This window comes from Poecilia formosa, unplaced genomic scaffold (assembly GCF_000485575.1).
Source record: "Poecilia formosa unplaced genomic scaffold, Poecilia_formosa-5.1.2 Scaffold0, whole genome shotgun sequence".
Classification (NCBI taxonomy): Eukaryota; Metazoa; Chordata; class Actinopteri; order Cyprinodontiformes; family Poeciliidae; genus Poecilia; species Poecilia formosa.
This window is the reverse complement of record NW_006799939.1, coordinates 2,537,796-2,560,610: the sequence shown is the minus strand read 5'-3', so window position 1 is coordinate 2,560,610 and position 22,815 is coordinate 2,537,796. Positions and strand designations below refer to the sequence as shown.

Sequence of the window (22,815 nt, the reverse complement as noted above, 5' to 3'; positions counted from 1 at the left end):
GTAAAAAAAAAATCCTGTTTTTGCTCAGTTACACCAAAGAAATGTTTGTGTACTCTTCTGAACATTTTGTAGGATTTTCAAAGCAGCATAATTACTCTTATCATGTCAATCTTTATTGTTCAGCCTCTTATTTTTACTGCTTATTTTATGTGTGTCAGTCTATTACCTAGTTTTATTACCAGCTTGTCATTGTTGATCAGGCTTGGTTAGATACCACTAACCAACAACCTGCCAGATAAAAGGTTAGTGTTATTTCAAGCTTAAAGGCCTGTTTTTTAGTGTTAACTCATATTAACGTTATCATACAGCACCATTTCGCTCCTTATGATTTCCTCATTCCACCTGAGGAAGAGGTTCGGTGAAGTCTGATGAGGTACAGTTTCAAAATGGCGGTCCGGGAAGAAGGAAGACATTCCAAATGTTTGGTCTTTATCCAACTTCTTTCCCACCAGAATAAACCCAGCATTTAAAGAAATGACACAGCAGTTTTTACATCCCCAAAGGGTTTTATTTTCTCTCTTTGTAGTTGACAGTCTCCTTTATTTTATTTTTTTTCCTCGTGCTTTGTGCCCTTGCTCTGATCTCTGAGCCGACACAATAAAATGTTGCACGTCCTTCAAACTTTTCTTTTCTAAAAAATTTCCAATGAGTGCCCCGCCACTTTACGTTGTGTGAAATTGCCTCCCCCTCTGCGCCTCTCCCTTTCTTCACGGCCTGCACCCGACGACACGTGGGGTCCAGCGGACTTTTTTTTGTGTGAAAATGATTAATTGAGGAAGTGTCCACGAGCGCTCATGTGTAATGATGAAAGCAAAAATCGGCCACACAAGCGCAATTTTTCGCGACCGCCGGGATTTGTAAAGAAAGAACAATTTGCACGCACGACTCTGGACTTCTGCCGAAAGCCGTCTGCCGAAAGCCGTCTGCCTGCGTGAGCGCACGCAGCTTTGCTCGAACATCTGCACATAGATTTCATGCATGTCAAATAAGTAAACAGGCTCCCTTGCCGCATCTGTTTATTTTTTAATTTTTCTCTTGATCTAAACGCAGAAAATCCAGTGAAACATCATTAGACGTCTGAACGAGAGAGGGACGTTGCGATGTCATTTGCCTTATTCGATTGGAAACCACTCAAAAGGGGGAGGCTCTCAATTATGATACCCCATTTGAAAGGGTAATGAAAGTACTGCTCCATTAGTATCTTTTGGGGAGTACTAAGTCCAATGATGATCCTTTAGCATTGCGGTGCCCTCTGAATGCCACTGAACACAGGCACATCCAATGGAAAGCTCTCATCACGTCTTTAAGCGCTGGACGGGTAATGCCCTGGATTGTATTATCATTTCTACTTTCACCCTTCAGCTTTTCATCGGCCTGTCTCTTTTCATCTCTGTATGAAGCATCCCCCCACCCCTCACCCACCCTTTGCATATTAGAGGAATTTAAGACTTTCCGTCCCTCTGTGAGTTTTATGTTTTGCTCTGTCAGTTCAGATAATTTCACTGCCGGCCGCTGATGTTGATGAAATTAAGTGTTCCCTCTGACCTTTTGGATGAGTCCACTAAATTATCTTAGCAGCTCGAGAAGACAAATTATTACTTTTATTTTTTTTACATTTCTCCCCCACTCGCTCCCTCTGGACTCAGATTTTGACCATAACAGATGCGGGTGCCGAGGCGCTGAACTTTGTCATTTGCTTCGGAATCATTTCCTTTGAGAGTCGCATCGACTTCCCTGACATTCAATCACATTATTTTGCCGCGATGATTTTTTATGTACTTTTTTTTTTTTTTTGCCTGCCACCTGTGACCTGAACTGCACACACACCGCAGCGCATGACAAAATGCTGTGTAAATCAAAGCCCCAGGACGCCTCGTACCTATCCTGCCAACCGCTGCTCATGTCGAGAAGGGGCCATTCGGCGCCAGAGACGGTGGCTTTTTGGTAAACAAAGCAGACGCTGCTGAACATGCGGCACGGCGCTCTCACTCCCTCCTACAATATTTTAATTTGATTTCTTCCATGCCACCTGCGGGGGGTGATGCTCTAGCACTCAAATGCAGCTGACGACCTGTTACTGTGGGGGTGTGACAGAGCGTAAGCTTATAGCAGCCATAACCGTTTTTTTTTTTTTTTTTTTTTTAAGGGCATGATAGCCCACAGGTAAGTGATTTACAGAAAATCAGGTTGACGCTCTCGAATCCCCCCGCTGGAGAGGCATTGGCCAAGGACAAGTGCTTGTAATTTTTTTGAAGTGTCAGCGTTTCTCCACACAGTTTACCGTGGGCTCTACAGGGATAAATTCACACACAGTTTTTCCACGCTGAAATTGCTTTTTCCAAACGCGTCTTTTGACTCCAGGACCTTTCAAATTGTCAGAAATTGCTGTTTGTAAGCTTGTCTCGACGTAGCTTACCTCCAGCTTCACACATTCACGTCGTCGGGATGTTTTACCGCGCTTGTATTGGACTGATTATGGTGTGCATGGCTGATTTGACTCGGTTTATGGGGAAAAAAATTGAGCATATCTTCTGAATTTATATTTAATGGACATTTACATCAGGAAAATGTGTAGACCTTAACTTATTTAAACATTTGCCTTTACTTTCCATCACTTTTATAATGTGAGATGATTCGAATTACTATACAAATCCCCACGGTTACTACTGAAGCGAGAAAAAAAAACAAAAAACAAACTCTAAACAAAACCAATAACGTGATCATAATACACAGTATAATCTTTGACAAAAAACTTACTAGAACTCACTTTGATCCAAGCAGAAAATCTGCTCACCATTTGAAGTTCTTAAAGGTTTCACAGGAAGTAACACAATAATGAAAGAGCAAAGGGAGACCAAAGATAAACCGGAACCTGCAGACCCTCCACTGTCGTTAAAGTCTGTTGTCTGGGAGCATTAAAGCTTCTCAGTCAATCATAGTGATTTTAGAAACAACAAAAAAACTGTTTGCAGAGTTTAACTGCAATAAATTATATAGATGGCTTTTTTTTTATCTAATTCTTGAAACGCCATCATCCAACTTTAAACATAACTGCTACAAACAAGGTTTCTTTTAAATCTACTTTTCAAATTCTTCATTTCAAATCTTTAAGAATGTATTAATTAAGAATAGACTGATACAGTTCAAGATGTTATTCAGAGCTGATATTGCCATAGTTAATCTACAGATTCACACATGCCATGGTTCTGAGTTGCAGGAGGCGGCATTTTTGAAGGATTTTTCTCCCGAAGCTACCTGCACACTGAAATGATAAACAGTTGTAGTTTTCTTACAAATTCAACTTATCAATGGAAGTTTTGTTTTTATTATACAGCAAATACATAAAATCCTAAATGAGCAGGTAGCGCTTAGAGGCCTGTGGAGAGGGAAGAAAGGTATTTTAGTGTTGACAAGAAGAAAGCACAAGATGGATGTTTGCTGTGCTTTCAATATTTACAGCTGTGGAAGTTTTGTTTAATTTTTTAAAGAATAATAAGTGATGAGTGAAGCTTGAACCTCTGCAGAGGAGCAGCAAAGAGCAGCATCAGGAGAGCTAACAGGATTACAGAATGTTGCCTCATTTCAGGGTATTGAATTTTCAAACTCTTCTACCGCGGAAGATGTTGGATTTGGAAACAATGGCAGCCTGTTGGAAGGACGTCACACAAGGTAGGAATATTTAAAAATCAAGAAAATACAAAAGGGCTGTTTTAGTTTCAAACCACACATACCTGTGTGGTTTGTTCATATTTGCATACAGAACTTTGGAAAAGCATACGCTCTTTACAGATTTCCACGTGTTCGCCTTCTAAAAAATCATTTAACAAATTTAAATAGATGCCTCGGCGTGCTTTTAATATCAGAGGTGTTCGCACATCGATAACCTGTTCAGGCCATTCATATGTAAATGGCGGCATCTGAATCCGATTTAAGTTCAGACTGTGATTAGATGACTCTAAAGTGTTGTATTTCCCCTTGATGCCCCAATGACAGACGTGAAGATATTTTTAGAATTTCTTTAGATTGGGGCATAATGTGTTGCTTTTTTAGATGTTTTAGCCTAATAAATAACGTGTTAGTGTTAAAGTCCCATTAGTTATACATTATTTAGGTATTTTTCTGTAGTGTCCACATATAAGTCCGCAGACTGGTCAATGTTAACAAGTAACGTCTCGTTTCTTTACAGCCTGGGTTCCACAGAGCGAGGAATCGAAGATGTGAAAAAGAAACAATAATCTCATGTCTAAGCATTAGGATTAACACATTCAGCAGTCATATCAGGACGAAGCTATGACAGCACCAAAGAATACAGAGCCATTAGAGAGCCATTTACACAATAATGCTGACATCTTAAGTTATAGTGACGGCCTTACCAGAATGCAGTATGAGGAAGAAAACCCCCAGCTGGAGCGGGTTGTGTGCTCCGGCAGACAGAACCGAGCCCGCAGTCAGCCACAAGTCTGGCCCTGTCCAAAAAAAGAAAAAAGAAATTCACCTCGCTGCACCTCCAACACAGAGCAATTCTATGGCAGAGAGCTGCTATTTAAAGAAAAGAAGACAAAAGTCGGTGGGAGAATTTCCAGCTGTCAAAGGTGTGATGGTACGACACATGAACTGTCCCCCCCGACCTCCGCTACCCTCCCCCCCCATCGCCCAGCTGTGTGAGAGAACCGACTGCCAAACAGGAAAACAACCAGCCGGTGTGGCGGCGTACCGACTAACAAAAAGTTACAGCTATACTCTGAGGTGTGTGATTGTATCAAAGAAGGCGAGAATGTGGTGGTGACCAACTTTTTTTTTTTTAAACATAGAACCCAACAACTTGAAGAGCTTTCAGGTCCTCACCATGGATTGTATAGTCGTATAAAGGTTTGTAGGGCTGCGCGGTGGGACAGTTCATTTCCCGCCGTGAACGTGCTGCGGTCGGAAAACATGCCTGTCAGGTTTGCCTGACTTCATTACAATAATATTTGACTTGTACATGCATTTGTAAGGCTTGTCAAATATACTCGCTATGTTTAATTATGTAGACGTCAGTCATTAATAACAGGAGAACATTTTAATCTTTTTTTTTTGCAACTGGATTCAAACTTTAACCTGTAATGTAACCCAAAAAAAGAGAGGTGAGTAATAACACAGCCTTAGAGGAAACACGGAGGTTCGAAATAGAAGCAATAAATCATCAGCCTACGAACAGTGAACTAAAATATAAACGCTTTTGTTTTTGTTCCCTTTTTTCTTTTGGTTATGAGCCGAACTCAAACATCCAAACCTTTTTCTGCATAAATAATAGACCTGTTTCTCTCATATATTGTTCATAAATCTGTCTAAATCCGAGTGAGAGAGGACTTCTTTCCCTCCGTCCCTCTTTACAGGTGTGATGTATCAAGATGCTGATTAGACAGGATGATTATCACACACTGCTGGTCTCAATTAAAGGTCAATCTGAAATGTGTAGTTGAATCCCAACCCGGGATCTTTCCTCATTCCCCCACCACCCCCATGTGTTAGCTAGTCTTCTGCTGGTTTTGGTCTTGCACATGAGCTGCGTGTGAAACTGATGTATTATTATTCACAAAGTATCATACATTATATCATTACAAAGCTGACCCCACACATGCAGTGTATGTACCTTTTTTAAAAGTAATTTTTTCTTCATGTTGAGCTTTTTGAAACACACCTGTTTTTTTTTTTTGGTGGCCGTTTGCCACCTTGCCACGACACTATGATGAAAGATTCAGCTGTCATTTGGCGCCGGGGTGGGTTATGATTTGTTTTTCTTCAGGTTAGCCGCCTGCCAACAGTTGGAGGTGAAAAAAAAAAAAAAGAAGGAAAAACTCATCTTGAGCCAGCCAGCTTAAAGCTCTCGCTCTCTTTTTTTTTTATATTTCTTCTACTCCTGTGCAATAGAAAATTTGATGGCACAGGTGAAAACCCGTTATGTTTATCGACTGATATGAGCGATACTGATCTGAAAGCCGTTATTTTCTCTCCACCAGGCTGTCATTTGGCTGGCTGTGTGAATTCAAGCTCGTGCTGGATTCCATTCTTTTACTGCCAGGCGGCTGCGTGATTTGTGCTGCGGCAGTCTGGACTCGGCAGCTCAGTGCTGTTTCCTGATAAAGGGGTCAGGCTCAGCCTCACACCCACCGCCGGCCCACGGTGTCACTTAGTAGTCTGTTTCCTGTCAGTCTGCTCCCAGTGAACAACAGGTCGCTCTCCCACCTTTCTTTTTTTCTCCGCCAGGTCTTCCACAGAGCTGCCGATCCATTAACTAAACCCCTCGTGCCGCTGTGTCCTCTCTCTCTCTCTCTCTCTTTCTTTCTCTCTCTCTCTATCTGGGTGAAAACTGCCGGATGGATTTTAAACTTGTTGATTAGTCTGAGTCAACCTCAGAGCCAAAACTGCTGTAGTCACACAATCTCTTCATCATCTGCAGAGAGACACGAGACCACACGGAGGGGACAACAAAGGTTTAGCAAAAATGGAGACCGTGTCGAAAGTTCAGATCGGCAGAAGAAATAACTTTTGTAGGCAAGAGCGGAGTTGGAGAAGCTCTGCGAGACGAAACGGCTTTGATCGCTGCATCAAAGATCAGACTTACAGAGCCTGGAAAGGTTTTCTAAAAACAAAAAAAGAAAGATAAAAGGACTGAGATTGGGAAAAAGAAATGAGCTTCTTATCTTTTTTTCTTCCAAAGGATAATTTAGCCCTGAGATATTGTTCTAGTCAAGATTTCGCCGGCGTTTGAAAGACGTTTAAACATCAAATTCTGAAAAAGGGCCGTCTTGAAGAGGAACTACAGCAAGCCGACCAAACTTTACAGTTTCCAGTTAAAAGTTTTCCTCTTTATTCTGTCGTGTTTGGGCTTCTTGTTTTGCTCCGTTTAAGTAAGTCGGCTGGCCTGGGAATACTTGACCTGGGATTAAAACTGAAGATGGTTGGTTGGTTGGTTGGTGTTTTTACTTGTCGCTTGTTTTTACCTCAAATGCTCAATAGAGGGCACTAGTCTCACACCTGTGCATTACCCAAGTGAAAAAGAGAAAGAGGCACTGATTTCTAAAAAACGAGCGACTGAAGTTTCCAGAAGCAGGAGGGTTTAGCCGCCATCTTGCTGTTTGGACTGAAGGCTGGTTGTGCTGCAGGAGCTGAATTTATACAAGGATGTCAAATAAGCTTATTTAAAATGATCCTCCACTCAGTTATTCTATTCATCTACACACTGATAAAACTGATCTTTGAATTTGACTAAAATGACTAAACATCACGACTCGCGTTTATTTTGAAAGGGAAATAAATGTGTACGACACATTTAAGGGTTGCAAAACACAACTTAGAAGAAGAACTCATCTGATATTTTAATATTATTCTCTTTTAAATTTAAGGGTCTTAAGGTTTACTTGTTTCATTGCTTGGTTTAAAAAAATCGTTGCGTCACCAAACGCATTATTTTCCTTCCATCTGATCCTAGAATGTTGCAATCACTTATTTTGTATATACCTTGATAAACCGTCTAGTAATTTGAGTAATTTTTTAATAGGTTACATGAAAAAAGTTTCACACTATTTTGCTTCAATGTTTTCTGTTGCTTATTATAGTATTCGGTTGATTTTCAACACAGAACAGCACCGCTTTAACAAACTGCAGTTTTTAATGCCTGAATGTGTCGTGGTGGCTCATCGAGCCTCCAGAATGGCCGGCGCACGGCTCTGTGTAATCTGTTTGTGCTTCCCGTCCTCGTCTCCATGAGCTCACAAACACATTATGAATTTAATCACACGCTTCTTTCGTTTGACGCCACAATGACAGTTGCTGGTCGCTCGCTGAAGAAGTCCTTCTTCTTCTTTTTTTTTTTTGGCGTCGCTCCAAAGTGGGGAAATCCATCAAGTTGCCGGCCCGTCTCCCCCAAAGAAAAATCATCTGACTCTCAGCTCTGCTTTGAGACTCAGTCAGAATTCAGTCAGACGGAACTCCTCCGAGGATTCGTTTTACTGATTCATTCTCAATCACGCAACAGACACGCCGACGCCGAGGCGCGCTGGCAAACACGGAGCCCCTTCACTTGTTCTGGCTCTGCAGGCTTAGCATCAACAGAGGCTACCGCCACATCTTGCTAATTGATGTGGCGGTCGCTTCATTTTTTATTTTTTTTATTTTTTTTGTCTCCCATGGCTGCTCGGATATCTGATTCATTCAGCCACTTTGCATTTATTTTTGCCCGAAGGCAGAACTGTGGAACGAAAAGTCAAAATCTGAGACCATCAATTCTTGCGTATAAAAGCTGTCAATAACATAATGCTTTGTCAATAATACTTTAGGGTTGCTGTTAACCTTCGTCCCAGGGGTTAAAATCAAGGAAAGAAATGAAGATGTCATGAAAAATATTATATTTTTGATGTTTTTTTTAATTGACATGAGCAAATGTTAAGGTACAATCTATCACACACATATATTTTATTGTCAGACCAGTCCCAGTATATCATCATGCCCTGTGATCCCATGTGACGAGTTTTGCTTAATAAAAAGTTCCCACCCACAGCCACCTTTCTCAACAAATATATTATTCCATTTTAGCTTTTACAAGACCCTTAAAAATAGAGCACAGAGGTAATAACTCATTTCTATGAGTCCAGCAGTGATAAACAACGGGGTGGTCAGCTAAATGGGTGCAGCGAAGTCCAGAGACAGAGCGAAACCTGACAGAACCGTCTTTTGGTCTTTATTTAAACCTTAGCCATCAACAGAGTCAACATCTCTTCAACATAATAGCCCTACAGATATATTCATACCCGTTGAACTTTTTTGTATTTTATCACATCACAGGCAAAAAAAATCCAGCGTCTTTAATTGGGATTTTATTTAACACACTAAACTGGAACTTAACAGGCCAGAATACCCCAAAAAGGACAAAATCTTAGCAAGTATTTTTGGTCTACTCTATACTTTATACTACTACTTTCTAGTACAAATAACTTTATAAGACAAAATGAACTTAAAAGTAACTTTTCTGCTAAAAAGTAGGAGTTTGTTTTAAGCATATAAATACTTAATATTGATGGAAAAATACTAGTTCCATTGGCAGATTATCTCACTTATAACAATACGTTTTTGCATCGTTATAAGTGAAATAATCTTCCAGTGGAACAAGTACTTCTTTAACAATTTTAAGGAACTAGTCACTTGAAACGAGCTTCTATATCTTGCAGAAAAGTAACTCTTCTGCTGTAACATAAGATGTTGAAAAAGTTAGCAAAAATGGAGATTTTGCAATTTCCTGCACTTTTGGAAAATGAAAACAACAACAACAAAAAAATCTTAATATATTGTCTGCACAACCGTTCACAAATGATGTATTGAATTTGCACAAGGGAACGTCAAACCTATGCCACAGGCAACGTCTCAGTCAAGCGAGTGAGACTGCGTAAAGCTGATAAAACAAATCGCAAACATCACCAAACAGGATCCCAACGGAGGGAGAAACTCACCCACAATGCTTCATCCAAAGAACATTAACACAGATCCTTTCATTATTTTAAGCGTAATGACCATCCTCCCCACCCCCCACCCACAAGCACCCCTACAAACTGACAGCTTGCAACAAGCAACGGGAGCATGAGAGGGAATTAACCAGGCATATTCTTCAAACACATCAGAGCACGTCGTCACATTAGGTGTAATGAGCTCAGATGGCTGTGCTGTTAATTAATCTTTATTTTGTGCCGGGCGCTGTCTGCACCATTTTATCAGTTTGGTATTTCATCAGACTCGGCGAAAGAGTGTTTGTACTATCGAAACGTCGTCGTCCAGTAGTGAAAAACAAACCCCCTACCCACCACAAAAAAGGAACTCGGCAAGCAAACGATTGAACGGAACACTTTCATTTTCATGAATCAAAACACTGATGCTGCAGAAGTGACGGGAGAAAGAAACTGAGAAGGCACCAGCACAGATAACGAAGGAACACAGAATTATCTATTTTTTTATACGGAAACATAAGAACCTTGGAGCATGAAAAACTGGGAGTGCTAATATTGTATTTAATAAAATACAGGCATTGGGATGGGTGACCTGTTGCGAGAGGAGGTCAGAGAGAGACCAACTGAAATAAGAAACTGGGAATAACAAAGCAATAAAGCTGAATACTGTGATAACTTTCCTAAACTGGAAGCAGAATTGGAAACTAGAAGTTCACAAAAATAACTTAACAAAAATAACAATGAACCCTTGAGATTACGACAGCAGAGATATGCAGTGTTAATATACAATCAAATTAAAACTGCTCACTTTGTTGTCTCTGGGATTTGTTAGAATTAAATACTCACTGATCTCGGTAGGGAGAGAACAAAGACAAGGCATGAAGCAACAAGACTGGTGAACTGCTTTTTTGTATTGTAATTTTTCATTTATTAGAAATTAGCCATTAGCTAGCCCAAGCAGACAGGGAAACTGGTTTTGGGGTGAATAAATCCGACTAACCCTTTTTTCCCATTTCTAGATCTGCCCGGCACAAAATGTTGTAAAATTAAAGCAAATTCTTCTTAGTCTGCAAAAAAGGAAGCCAAAAATTCTGCCCAAGTTATTATGGACTTGATGATGGATAAAGAGTTTGTGCAAATTTAAGCAGTTATGTCTGGGAGCTTATGTAAAACGTTTACATTGTACGGATCATACATTTCTGACATCTGACAGAACTCTCCTGGACTGCTCATGCTGATAAAGTCACTTCCTCTCTTACATTTTACAATACCACAAAATACAATATGTGTTTGCTATTATTGTGAAGTTGTCTTTTGTATAATTAGTCAACTTTGAGAAATAAAGCATCAGACAAATCAATAAAAGACCCAAATTATTGTGTCGTTCATTTCCATGTTGCATGTGTGCAAAATTCTGATCAAATCACTAGGAGACCTTAAAAAAACAAAAACAAAAAAACAAAAAAAACAAAGGTGAGATTATGTCAGAACATCTGTATGTCCCTTCTTATGTCTTATCATGATAGTACTACCACAATTATTACACACTGGATTTATGCAGACATGACTGCAGTGAAACTCCCAGCAGGGTGAAGATGTTTGCATCAGTGTGTTATTTTTGTGTGTGTGTGTGTGTGTGTACGTGCGTATCTTCAGAGCTCGTGCTGCTTGCTTTAAACTAACATCAAGTGGGTCGTATACAAGAATAGGAACAGCTGTGGGCTCGCTGCGCCTGCAGTCGTCTGTGTTTGTTTCTAGACAGTTTACTGCAAATGTTGCATAAATAAAGCAAATTTATGGGTATGCTCAGTAAATGCAAAACAAACTCCTAACCTCATTCGAGCTAAAAGTCTTTAAATTCTCCATGGTACATCCTAGCTCATTAATTTCTAATTAGCTAGCGTCTTGCAGCCGTAGAAAAAGCAACGCGAGCTGATCAACTCAAAGAGCAGATATAAGCACAAGGTGTCTGCGCACAAAATTTTTATTTTAAGTTATTTTTTGTCTACACCGGCAGTCGATTTTGAAGAAGTGGAACACTGGTCATTGTTTTTGCTTTACAGTTACAACCATATGTGCAGATATATCTGAGTAAGATGTAATAAAAAAACAAAGAAAAACACAGCTTAAGAGGAGGAAAAAGAGAAGACACATGACTTTTTTTTTTTTTTTGCAATTTTTTCCCATCAAGAGGCAAAGATAACCCTCACACATAATAAAATCCAATCTGAAATCCAATCAAGCCCCTTCTTACTAATGTTTTTCTTCCATAAATAATTGTAATTAATTCAAAAGATGGCTGCTGATCTGCAGATGTGTAGTTTGTATTGATTGTCTTTTAAGTAGCTTTTGTTTTGCTCTGACTCGCGAGCCGACTGCCAGGTTATGATTTCCTTTCTCCGGTTCTTTGATTGTCTCAATCAGTGACTCAGAGTCAATGTGCTTCTCATTTGCTTCTGTTACTTCAGCCTTTCTGCTAATCTATAGTGCAACTAGCATTTATATGATATACTATTTAATAATTCTGGGTTGTTTTTTCTTTTTTTGTTTTGTTTTTGTCAGTCGTAGCTGAATACGACAGTAAAAAAAAACAAAAAAAACAAAAAAAGAAAGAAATTAAAACATAAAAAACCTGTTCATGAGCTTTCCTTTTTTTATTCATTTGGTGCTGAAAAGGAAGCCTCTCCACTTTCTGCATTTATAGAGAAATCTAGTTGAGAACATTGAAACAGGAATGCATTTTAGCTCCAGGGTCAGCTCTCAGACAACAAATCTCCAGTCAGACTGCTCCTAATGTCAAGTCACATCAAGTACCGCCGTTTTACTTTTTTTTAACTACTACTTCTAATTTTTAATAAAACAAAGATGCGTTGTCGAGGCCATACATCGCTTTTGGCTGACTTTGCGCTCACTCTGCAGGTGTGCGCTTTCTGCCAAGATTGCAAAGTTCCTCATTGATCACATTGAAGGCAAATATTTTAGGCGAGACTTGGATCATTGGATCTAAACCCCCCACCCTTACAGACGCTTGAAGAATTATGCAGCAATTAAACCGAGTCACATAATGCAAGCTCAGTTATCAGAGAGCAGAGATATGCAGCCATGTAGAGATAACTTGAAAATGATTACACAGCGGTATCTGTCCTTAGCATTTGTCACGATCAGAACAAGTGCCGCAGGTGAGTAATTATAGAATGAGTGAGCTTAATGAGCAGAGGTGAGTGCTTAAAATGTGAGTCATGTCTCCACATACTAATGATGGAGAAGGTCATTTAAATAATAAAGACAAGTATGTTCTTGAATCATGCTCCAGTTTCAGAGGAGGGGATTTGAATTTTGAATAAAAAAAAAATAAAAAAAATCTAAAACAATATGGTGCTCATCAAGCCTGTTAAACATTTGAACTTGTGTGGGTGGGAAAGGCAAACATGAGTTGTATTTTATTGTTTACTTTTACCTAACTTTTTATATTCCTGCTCTCGGTGCGTTCAAGGTACAAAGATCACTCAAGTTGCCACGGATTTCATTAAAGAGCACGGCGGCTTTTATAGCACAGCTCCTTCTTGGGTGAAAAGAGAGAAATCTTTGATTCTAATGAGAAAATCCAGACTTTTCTAGAGTTAGTTATCATCAGTATGTGAGACCGAGTTCATCCAGTTGCAAGGTGTGCTGTAGTGTAATCCTGTTGTACTCTCCTTTTTTCTTTTCTGCTGAGTCAGGCAAAGCCCAAAATCTCTAGCGATAACCTGTTATAGCCGTGACCAAAGTGCTGCAGAGCTCAGTGCTTCTCCACACAATGGTTCATTGAGGACGCCTTGAAATTTTAGTGACTCCTACAGAAAAAAGACGGGTTTTTTTAAGGGTCCTTGAGGACATTCTGGCTGTTCTCAGTAACTGCTTCCCTTATGGACCCGGCTGATCCGAACCGCATGACGCGTAAATACGACTTTACGGTAATGAAACTTCAGAGTCTGGCTTTTGTGTACACCTGTAAGCACGGGGAGTTCAAACACTTTCCTGACAAACAACTCGGGGAGCAGAGCACTTTCGTGCCAGGCTCTGCTCAAACGATGGAGGGAGAGCGTGACTTGGTGAGCAATGGGGGGAGGAGGGGTGAGAGGAGGGGGAAGAAGGGGGAAAATGAAAGGCGCATGACTGCGGCGGCCTCTCTGTGTCCCAGACACAGATGGACATCACGAGACGGGAGTGCAGGCACAGCTGAGGCCTGGCAGCGTTGGAGCACTATAAGTCCACGAATCAGAGAGCTCTGGCGCTGTGCTGATGACGCCGGCTTTTTGGGAACTCTGATCTCACCAGGAACCTCGGGGATACGACACACTGAGCACAGTTGCAGCAGGATTAAAGCCACTTTCCTCCTCTAAGATCAAAAGTTTTGCTTTGACGCGCTAAAAGGGTTATTGGAGTTAGGATGTTAAACTTTGATACGTACACGAGTGACTAAGGTAAGGATTAGGGACGCATAGTAGAAAATAAAAATACAAAATCAAACTGAACTCGCAGCACATGGGAAAGGTTTGTCCCACCTTGAACCTTGCTTTTAGCGGGCGTCAGCAAAACAAAAACGAAATCTGTTTGAGCAGAAAGTGTTTGGCTGGAGTTTTGCATTCAAGATGGCGCACTGAAATACAGACATTATTACCAACTTTTACGACTGGGGTTTTCATAGAGAGGACGCGTGTCTGATCATTTATTGTGACTTTTCATACAGAAACAACAGAAAAACATAACACACCAAGTTTGCCATCTATTACTGAGATTGTATTTCGACCGAAAAGGAGCTGAGCGTTGCTATAAGGTGCAAAGAAAATAGACGATGCTTACAAAAATCATATTTCAGATTCGTACTTTCCCATTTTAATCTAGTGCCATTCAATCCAGTTCAACCAACAGTATTCAAAGTCTCTTAACTACGATTACAGTCCAGCTGCATGCAATCTAATTCCAGCTTTAACGCAGCAATTCAGAAAACATAAAGCAGCACGAGCATCACGGACACTGAGGATTGCACCGTATGGTTCAGGGATGACTTTATGGAGATGTTTAAGGAGGTTATAGACAAGCTTTTACCACTTTTGATTCTTGCCCAAAAACCTTCCTCAATCATCTAATAATGGAAGGGAATATTACATCCCACCTGCAATCCTACAAAGACATGACCATTCACATAACGGATAGCCAACGTGAGAGGAGGCTTAATCAGAGAATCAACGGAGAAAGCTCATTGTAAATCTGTGTGAGCTGCGATATAGAGCTCTGCAACTGAACAGGGAGGATCTGTCGACTTTTGGCTGTGTGCTCCACGAACGTTGCTTTTACGGACGAGCGGCATGAAATACGTCACTGTTGACACATTTTCACTCTGCTACAAGCAACAGTGGAAAATTCACACACAGGCGTTGCCTTGGACACGGAAGCTGACGCATAGTTGAAATGAAGACAGATAGAGCTGAGTACAGGGCAGTTCTGGAAGAAAAGTTATCGGACTGGGATGAAGATTTACCATTCGGAAGGGCAACGTTCCGAAACATACAACCAGAGCCTAGAACGGTTTAGATCGAAGCATCTTCATGTGTGAACGGCCCAGCAAAACTTAGGATCTAAGAATCAAAACTGAAGTTCTGAGATGATCTCCATCCAATCTGACTGAACTCGATTGATTTGCAAAGAGCGGGTAAAATGTTTCCATCCATTATTGAGTAAGCAGCAACATTATTAAAGTCACTGAATTTGAAAAAAAGAAAGAAAAAAAAGAAAAGAAAACCTTTCAGACAAGAAACCTTGGTTGTCTAGATGTATGCATTTTAAGAACCTTGATGCTAAATGAAAGATGCAAATAAAATAAAAAACGATGTCAGAAGTGACGTTGTCGGTTCAGGCTCACCGAAACAAAGGCGAAGGCATTTTTCCACCTGGAGATTTGAAAACAACTTGTAATCTTCCACTGGGGGGGTTTCAGCAGGAAGGAAAAGGCAGCAGACAATAGTATTATCCACTTCTGATCCATTTTGTGATGGGAAAAGAATGAGAAAAGAAAATGAACACATTGCCTCAGCGGCTCCCCGAGATGGGGAAAAAGAAGCCGAGAAACAACTTGACAACTGTGAAATTCCTAACAAGTCTGGCGCTTTGGATCTGCTGCACAATAAGCTTTCTGTGTAAAACTGCTAATAAGTTGAAGTAGGAAATAGACGACATGCAGCAAAACTATGTGCTTGCTATAATCCGCACATGCATCGCTGGGGAAATTTCTGAATGCAGGTGGAATGAGCAAGCAGGCAGAATAACAAAAAAAAAAAAAAAAGAATTTTTGGAATTTTATGGATGGAGCATTTCACAACTTTATTCATTTCCACTTCTCCACATCATCTTTTTTTTACTCCTTTCAAATAAGCAACTTTTAGGGGAGGCATTGTGGAACAAAGTAACTCCATAGACCAGAGCTGGTTTCCAAGGTAACAGCGAGCAGGCCTCTTTTTGGATCGAACAGCTAATTTTCACACCTGTACCCTTCCTGCGTCTGCAGAGCTATACAGTATTTCAACAGGCTTCATTCCCGCTCGCCTCAAGCCTTCTGCGGCCGGCGAGTAAAGGATGAAAGACCTGAACAACGCAATAATGCCTCCTCATTCTGTAAGTAATGTCACAGTTGGCTTTATTTTCTTCCTTACTCATCACTGACACGATCTCGGTTTGTCCCATGTCATTCGTTTCTGGGGCTTTCTCTGCTCTCCTTTCCGTTTTGTAACCACTGTCCACTGTGTGACTGTCGTGATTCCTGATTCAAATCGTCTCTCCAGGGGCCCTTTTATCACTGTCAGAGTGGCCTAACTTTACCAGTTTCTCCACGTGAAATCCTCTCTGAGAGGTCTTATTGAATCCTAAAAGAGCTTTTTTACCCAGTTTGAGATCTGGTTTAATAATAATTTAGTTTGCTGTTTCAAACATTCAGATAAGCTCATGACATTGAGCAAATGTCTTGATCTGTTGGATTTTGTGTTGGATTCTGACTTCCAGAGTTACTAAAAAAAAAAGAAAAAAAAAAGAAGATGTTTGCTGTTGTAATTGTTTTGTAAAATAAATCTAAGACAATTTGCATAATGAGGTGTGATTAAAAAGAGACATAATCTGTGTTATAAATGTGCTGTTGTTCTCTCCAGGTGTTTTTTTTTTTTGTACGGGTGCCTCTGTTCAATTTAATGCACAATCAGTAACTAACTAACTTCAGGTTGTTTTTAAAATAACACTTTTATTACATAATATAAATTATAGTTAATGTGAAAATGGTTAAAATTGTAATTTATTCTGAAAGTTTGGAAATCCTGTGTAACCAAGCCGGTGATTTTTAGACAGATAAAAACATATGTCCTTAGTTTTTGTGCTGAGTAAATGTACTCGACACTAAAAGCACAATAGCCTCGCCATTCCCTTGTTTCTACTTTTTCACCGGATTGAGACAACAGTAAGGCAAATGGGGTCTCAACCATTTAATCATTGTCCCAAATAATTAAATTTGGTACACATTTCCCCCTCTTCTCCAGGAAAACCCTAACTCCTCTTCCATCATCTGTATAGAAATGCTTGAAAAGTTAAATTTTTCCCAGTTGTCTTGTTGCTGTGCTGGTGTGTTCAACTGTAGTGATCTCAGCAGATATTTGGGCATTGGTATGCATAAAGTGTAAGCAAGGACAAATAAAGCTTTTTAGGGAGGTAAACATTTATCAGCGCACATAAGTGGAAGTCTTTGCTTGGATGTTTTCCTTTACAAAAATGAAAAAACAAACAAACACAATACAAAGATAGTGGTTACAATGAAAATTACTCACTGTATTATTGTTTCCCTTAAGGAAATAGTCACAATAAAAATAAAATAAAATAAAAAATAAAAAACCAAACACAATATGTTCCCAGATTAGTGCGGTCACAGCTGCGGAGTCGAGGCATTCGGGTTCCTCCCACCAGTCTGGCCCGTTTGTGTTCACACACCCCTTAAATTCATAATCACTACCTGCAGTAATTATTAAGACTTTGTTACGGAAGCGCAGGAGAAAGAATTTTGAGCGCTATCACATTATAACGTGATAGCTCTCTTGTTAAAACATGAGTTGTTAACTCCACATGGCATATATATATCCCCCATGTCAGTTATTGGACTGGGGACAATAAAAGGCGGCCACCCTAAAATATGAAATTTTGTCACAAGTCATAATGGCTCAGCTGTCCCAAGTTATGCAGGAGCGAGCCATTGGCATGTTGAATGCAGGGATGTCCACCAGAGCAGTAGCTGCACAGCTCAATGTCCATTTTTGGACCATTGGCGAGTTAAGAGTTGGTTTCCTCCCTCTCGGTGAAGGCCGGCGCTTTTTTCCTCTGCTCCCTCCCTGCCCATGCCTGCCCTGCTTGCTCTGGTTTTGTCCTGTCTTTTTCTATATTTTTGGAGCCTTTTTTTGCGTATCCTCCAAATCTACAAATTATGGATCTGGTCAACCGGTCTCTCAATGCAATTGATCAAATTTTCTCAACGAGAAGACTGGGCACAAGGCCAGGGTTAGGTTGAGGTTTGGAACCCTTAAAAGGGCTTGTGCAAATCAAGACAACATAAATACGGAAATAGCAAATAAAGATGACACGAATTGAAACGTTCACATTCCAACAGAACACCACCGGCATTAAAAAAACTGAAAGCTGGCGAGAGCAATTAGCTTCCAAGTGTTTAAATGTTATGTTTAACCGAGACTATTTAAAGGGAGAGAGCTCTGTGGAGCGTTTTAGTTTAATTTTCCTCAGGTTGAGCGCCCGCCCTCCCAGGGCCAGTAACCACACGCAGCCTAATGGCACTGCAGACGTTCTAATTTGTGTGCATCCTAATGACTTCTTCCCTGGGCCCTTTTGCAGTTTTCCTGCAAGCCATGTGAAGGTCAACGCGGCGTCAAAGCAGACGTTAAAGGTGATCTCGGTTGTTTAGGGCCCTGAAAGTTCACACGCACTCGCAACATTCAGACGGTCCTCATTTGTACCAACCATTAATAGGACATCCATGCTTAATAATTGACATATATGCCTAATGTGCACCTTCCAAGTGCAGTGAAATCAGCGCAGGCTGTCTATCATGAGAATTATACCATACAGCTCTCCTTACAAATGGGATGTAAGGTGGGTTATTTCCTCCAGGCAAAAGGAATGTGTTCTCTTCATCAGGGAAGGTCCTTTTCATCTCCCTGACATGCAGCAAACAAGGCTTTTATTCATTTTAGGTGTTGCGCTGGGACTGTATGTTCAGTTTTATCACACCAAATGTGAAGTATCCATCAATGAAAGTCACAACCGCATGTTTTAAACACAACGGGGGCAGCGCAATAAATATGATTTTCAGGATAAATCCACTGGTCGTGAGTTTATTATGTTCATCACAGCCCAGAAAACCTTTCCTGTCTTTATGTCCCTCTTTTCCGGTGTTGGAAATCAAACAATGCACATCCTAAGAAGGCTGACTAACCAAGAAGGGAGAATTGGATATGGAGGGCTGCAGGTCAAAACTGATCTTTAGACTTATTTTTCTTTTTTTTTTTTAAAATATTCAAACCGCGTAATTTAGATTAGGAAGACCAAATTAACAATGAAGTCAAAGTTGCCAAATGGAAAAATGAGTGCAGACATAATGAGGAAATTCTGCTTTAATTAACCTTGTATTGATCTCCTTATCCTGTAAGCCGTTCATTACATATGAATTAAAAAAATATTCATCTTTCCTTATCTTTTGCTGAGTTGTAAGACAAGAAATGTTTTATTTTTCACTCAGACATGACTGCGCATGACAAATATAAATGCATCAAAACCATTTATATTTTATCCTTTAATCATAAATGCTCACAAAATGTTCCTATTAAAGAAAAAATATCATTTTATTTAACAATATTTACCATAGACAGACTCTTTCACTACCTGAGGGAGTAGGGATTCTTCCATGAAGGGCCTGTTGGGTGAACGCCTCCATCATCCAACAATGAACATGTGCATGAGATCCATTCAGTATTTTTAGTATATATTTGATCAGAAATTTAAAAAGTAAAAAAAAGTTATCTATTAGTAATCAACAGATGGATTTTGAGAAAATGCATCAATGAAGATGCAAAGTAAATGAGCAAAATATTGATTGATTTGCCTATAATCAGTGATCTGGATGTCAAACATGGTAAAATCTTTTTTTTTTTATTATTATTATTTTTGTGAAATGGATCAAAAGTAAGAAATCCAGCTGTTATTTGGCCAGTAAATGCATCCTCAAGTAGAATATGCTTTGATGCACTTTTTAGTCTTAGAAAAATCAGAGGGAGGTATATCATATACTTTGATGTGTAAACTGGAGCAGTTCAATATCTTCTATTGGATTCAAAACTACTACTTTTATCAAAGAAACTGCAGTACTGTATGTTTTCTATTTTTTTTAAGTGTTATGGTTCTTAGAAAATGTTTTTGAATCACTCAGATTGAGAAACTCCAGCAAGGACCTCAAAGAAAAATTTCAATTGGTGTCTGGGAGGAAAACCTTGATCAGTTCATTTCTACTGCTGAGATACCATTGTTCTTTTTTTAAATAGAGAATTTGTAAATTATAAACTTGTTTTTGGAAGCCTCTGTAATCACTGTAATATATTTCTGTCCAGGTTTGACCAACCAAAACTTTTCATTATTGTCTCAATTTAAGGAGTTTGTGGTGTGTGAGACAGAGAGAGAGAGAAAGAGAGAGAGAGAGAGTTGGAGTCATGGCGCTTCTCCTCCTCTAGACTGTGCCTCTCTTGAGCCGTGGGCGTTGTTATTTATATCTTTCCATATTAGTTTATTTCTTTTTGTTGAGTGTATAACTATTTTCTTGTTCTTTTTCCCGCATATTTTAGCTTGGACTCTTATTTTGGTGTTAGTCTCCATCCCTAGTTAGTAAACCCTTTTGTGTCTATAATCTGTCTCTCCTTAGCTCCTTCCTCCCCACTTGGCTGTCATTCATTCTGCTGATTATACTCACCTGCTGTCCATGTCACTAATCACACCTCTACCCTACTTAAGCTCCCCAGCTCCTTCTTTTGCTTTCATCTTAGGTCCATGGTGTTCACTCTGAAATGTCCTTTATTGTTTTAATCTCGTCTAACTACCATGCATTTACTGATACCCTTAATGTGTAGCTGAAAAGTTAGTTTTGAATTTGCTAATGCTATTGAAACATCCCAGTAACGCATATCCAACAAACCTCTATTTCAAATATCACATATCAGTCAAAATGTTAACTGCATATCATGCTTGTGATTTTTTTTTTCTGCTCAACAGTTGATTTTTTTTATTTTATTTTTTTTAGTGGAATAAAGCTTAATTTCAGAGCCAACTCACTCCTATATGTCCCATCAAAGCCCCTGAGAAACACAATGCTTGTCAGTCTGAACTTGTAATCAATAACAGAGCACAGGGACAAGAACACAGGGACAAGAAAACAAGCTTGGCTCTCATCGACACATGGCTTTTGCGTTTCTCGTTTTGTTCTGGTTCATGTTAAAGTGCATTCGCTTCAAACTTGTACAGTAATTGCAATTAAGGGCGACAGAAACAGTCGTGCCAGGTGAAAGGAAAGCATCGCTTTGCGGCTTATGTTTGGCAATTTAATAGAGCCAACAGCTGGCCTGATCTCTGCTCGAATAGGTGCAAAGCAAAGTGCTGCATGCCATTGTAAAACCCATAAAGTCTGATAGCACACAGGCACTGGGTAGTCATGCTCAGATGTGTGTTGTGTGGTGTTTATTGTATATATTTTTAAAAAAAATTTGCATTCATCCTGAAGTTAGACATTCAAAATAACCTGTGCCAGATAATGGCTGCAGTCTGTGGCGGTAATGGATCCGTGTGCTGTACAACGCTGAAGGAGCACACGTAGGAGACGGCTGATGATTAGACATGGCAGCGTTGCAGGTGTGCATACTTATCCAGGGACTGTAATTGCAGTGGGTTTTTGGAAACGGGGCAGAGAATACAGCAATCTAAGCAGTTGAATTGGCAGCTTCTCCATGGCTGTCCTGAACAGACTGCTTAATAAGGATCCCGTTGACCAGAAAAAGAGACGGAGCGTGGCAAAGAGGAGAGAGAGGGAGAGAAAGGCAAAGAATCTGTTACTGAGGAGGGTTACTATAGCTGGAGGTTAAAAAAAAAAAAATAGGTGAGAGATCGAGAGACAAGGTGGCAGGAGGGAAGACGTAGGGGGAGATGGACAGAAAGCACGAAGCAATGAGGACGGTGAAGGATAAGGAAGGTTGAGAGTTGTACCTCGGAAAATCAAGCAGCCAGTCGATTCTCCAGAGAGGCAGAGAGCCCAGGCTGTGGCTGACTGATCCAGTGCTGTGCTCCACTGTGTGAAAGGGGCCAATAACAGGCTGAGTAATGGGATTGTGCCATTGCAGATTGTGTGTGAACAGGTTGGGTTCTTGGGTGTTCCCTCACGTCACGTTAGCACCGGCGTGAATGAGGCTGGACTGAGCGGCCCGTACGCTCCACACCGGAGGCTTAGAATAATGGTGGATATTGCACTAACATAAGGTAGAACGTGTTCAAATGGTGTAAACAAAACAAAAGGGGTCAGCAAGGTTCCTGTTCATTAGTGTTTTAGCTTGGGCACGTCTTGAATTATGTATGAAGCTATTTAATACAGTTTAGAAGATCTCCATTGTTCATATCAAATCTCAGAGACTTCTTTGCTGTTTTTTTTTCTTTAACTATTTTGAGGCCATTAAAAAAAACAAAAAAAAAAACTCCAGCATTCATCACCCCTTGTTTTGTTGCCAAGTGCCCACCAAGACCGTGAACTCCAGTTGGTACCTTGCAAAAGTATTCATGACTATTGATTTTGCCATATTGCAACCACAAATTTCAATTTATTTCATTGGAGTTCTGTGTTTCAGAACTACTGCAGGATTGTGAGACGACAACAAAATGGTGCATTTTAAAAATAATAAATAAATAAAAATACGAGAAGTGTGGCATGAAATTGTGTTTCGTCTGTATCATGAAGACCAAGCAACACAGCAGACGGGCCAGAGATGAAGTTCGAAATAACTTTGAAGCCATTTTAAATTTTAATATTCCACACTCTAAATTTTGCATGCAACACTGCTTAACCTATTGCCCCAAAATGGAAAGAGATTATTGCACAATTGCAAAGACGTAACATAACTTTCAGATAAAAAAAAAAAAAAAAATTGTGAAACATTTGAAAACCTTGCATCATTTGTTATTCACTTCTCATTTATTTGGTTTGCTTATTTTTTTTTTATAACAGTCATTGTAC

The 22,815-nt window shown here is 39.9% G+C and overlaps 1 long non-coding RNA gene across 1 annotated transcript; it reads left to right on the top strand.

The window, feature by feature from the left end:
* The first annotated feature begins 5,481 nt into the window (after positions 1-5,481).
* LOC107835942 (uncharacterized) lies at positions 5,482-6,852 on the top strand. Its single transcript, XR_001661818.1, has 2 exons — positions 5,482-5,759; positions 6,000-6,852. It is a non-coding gene; the product is annotated as an uncharacterized LOC107835942 (long non-coding RNA).
* Positions 6,853-22,815: the final 15,963 nt, after the last annotated feature.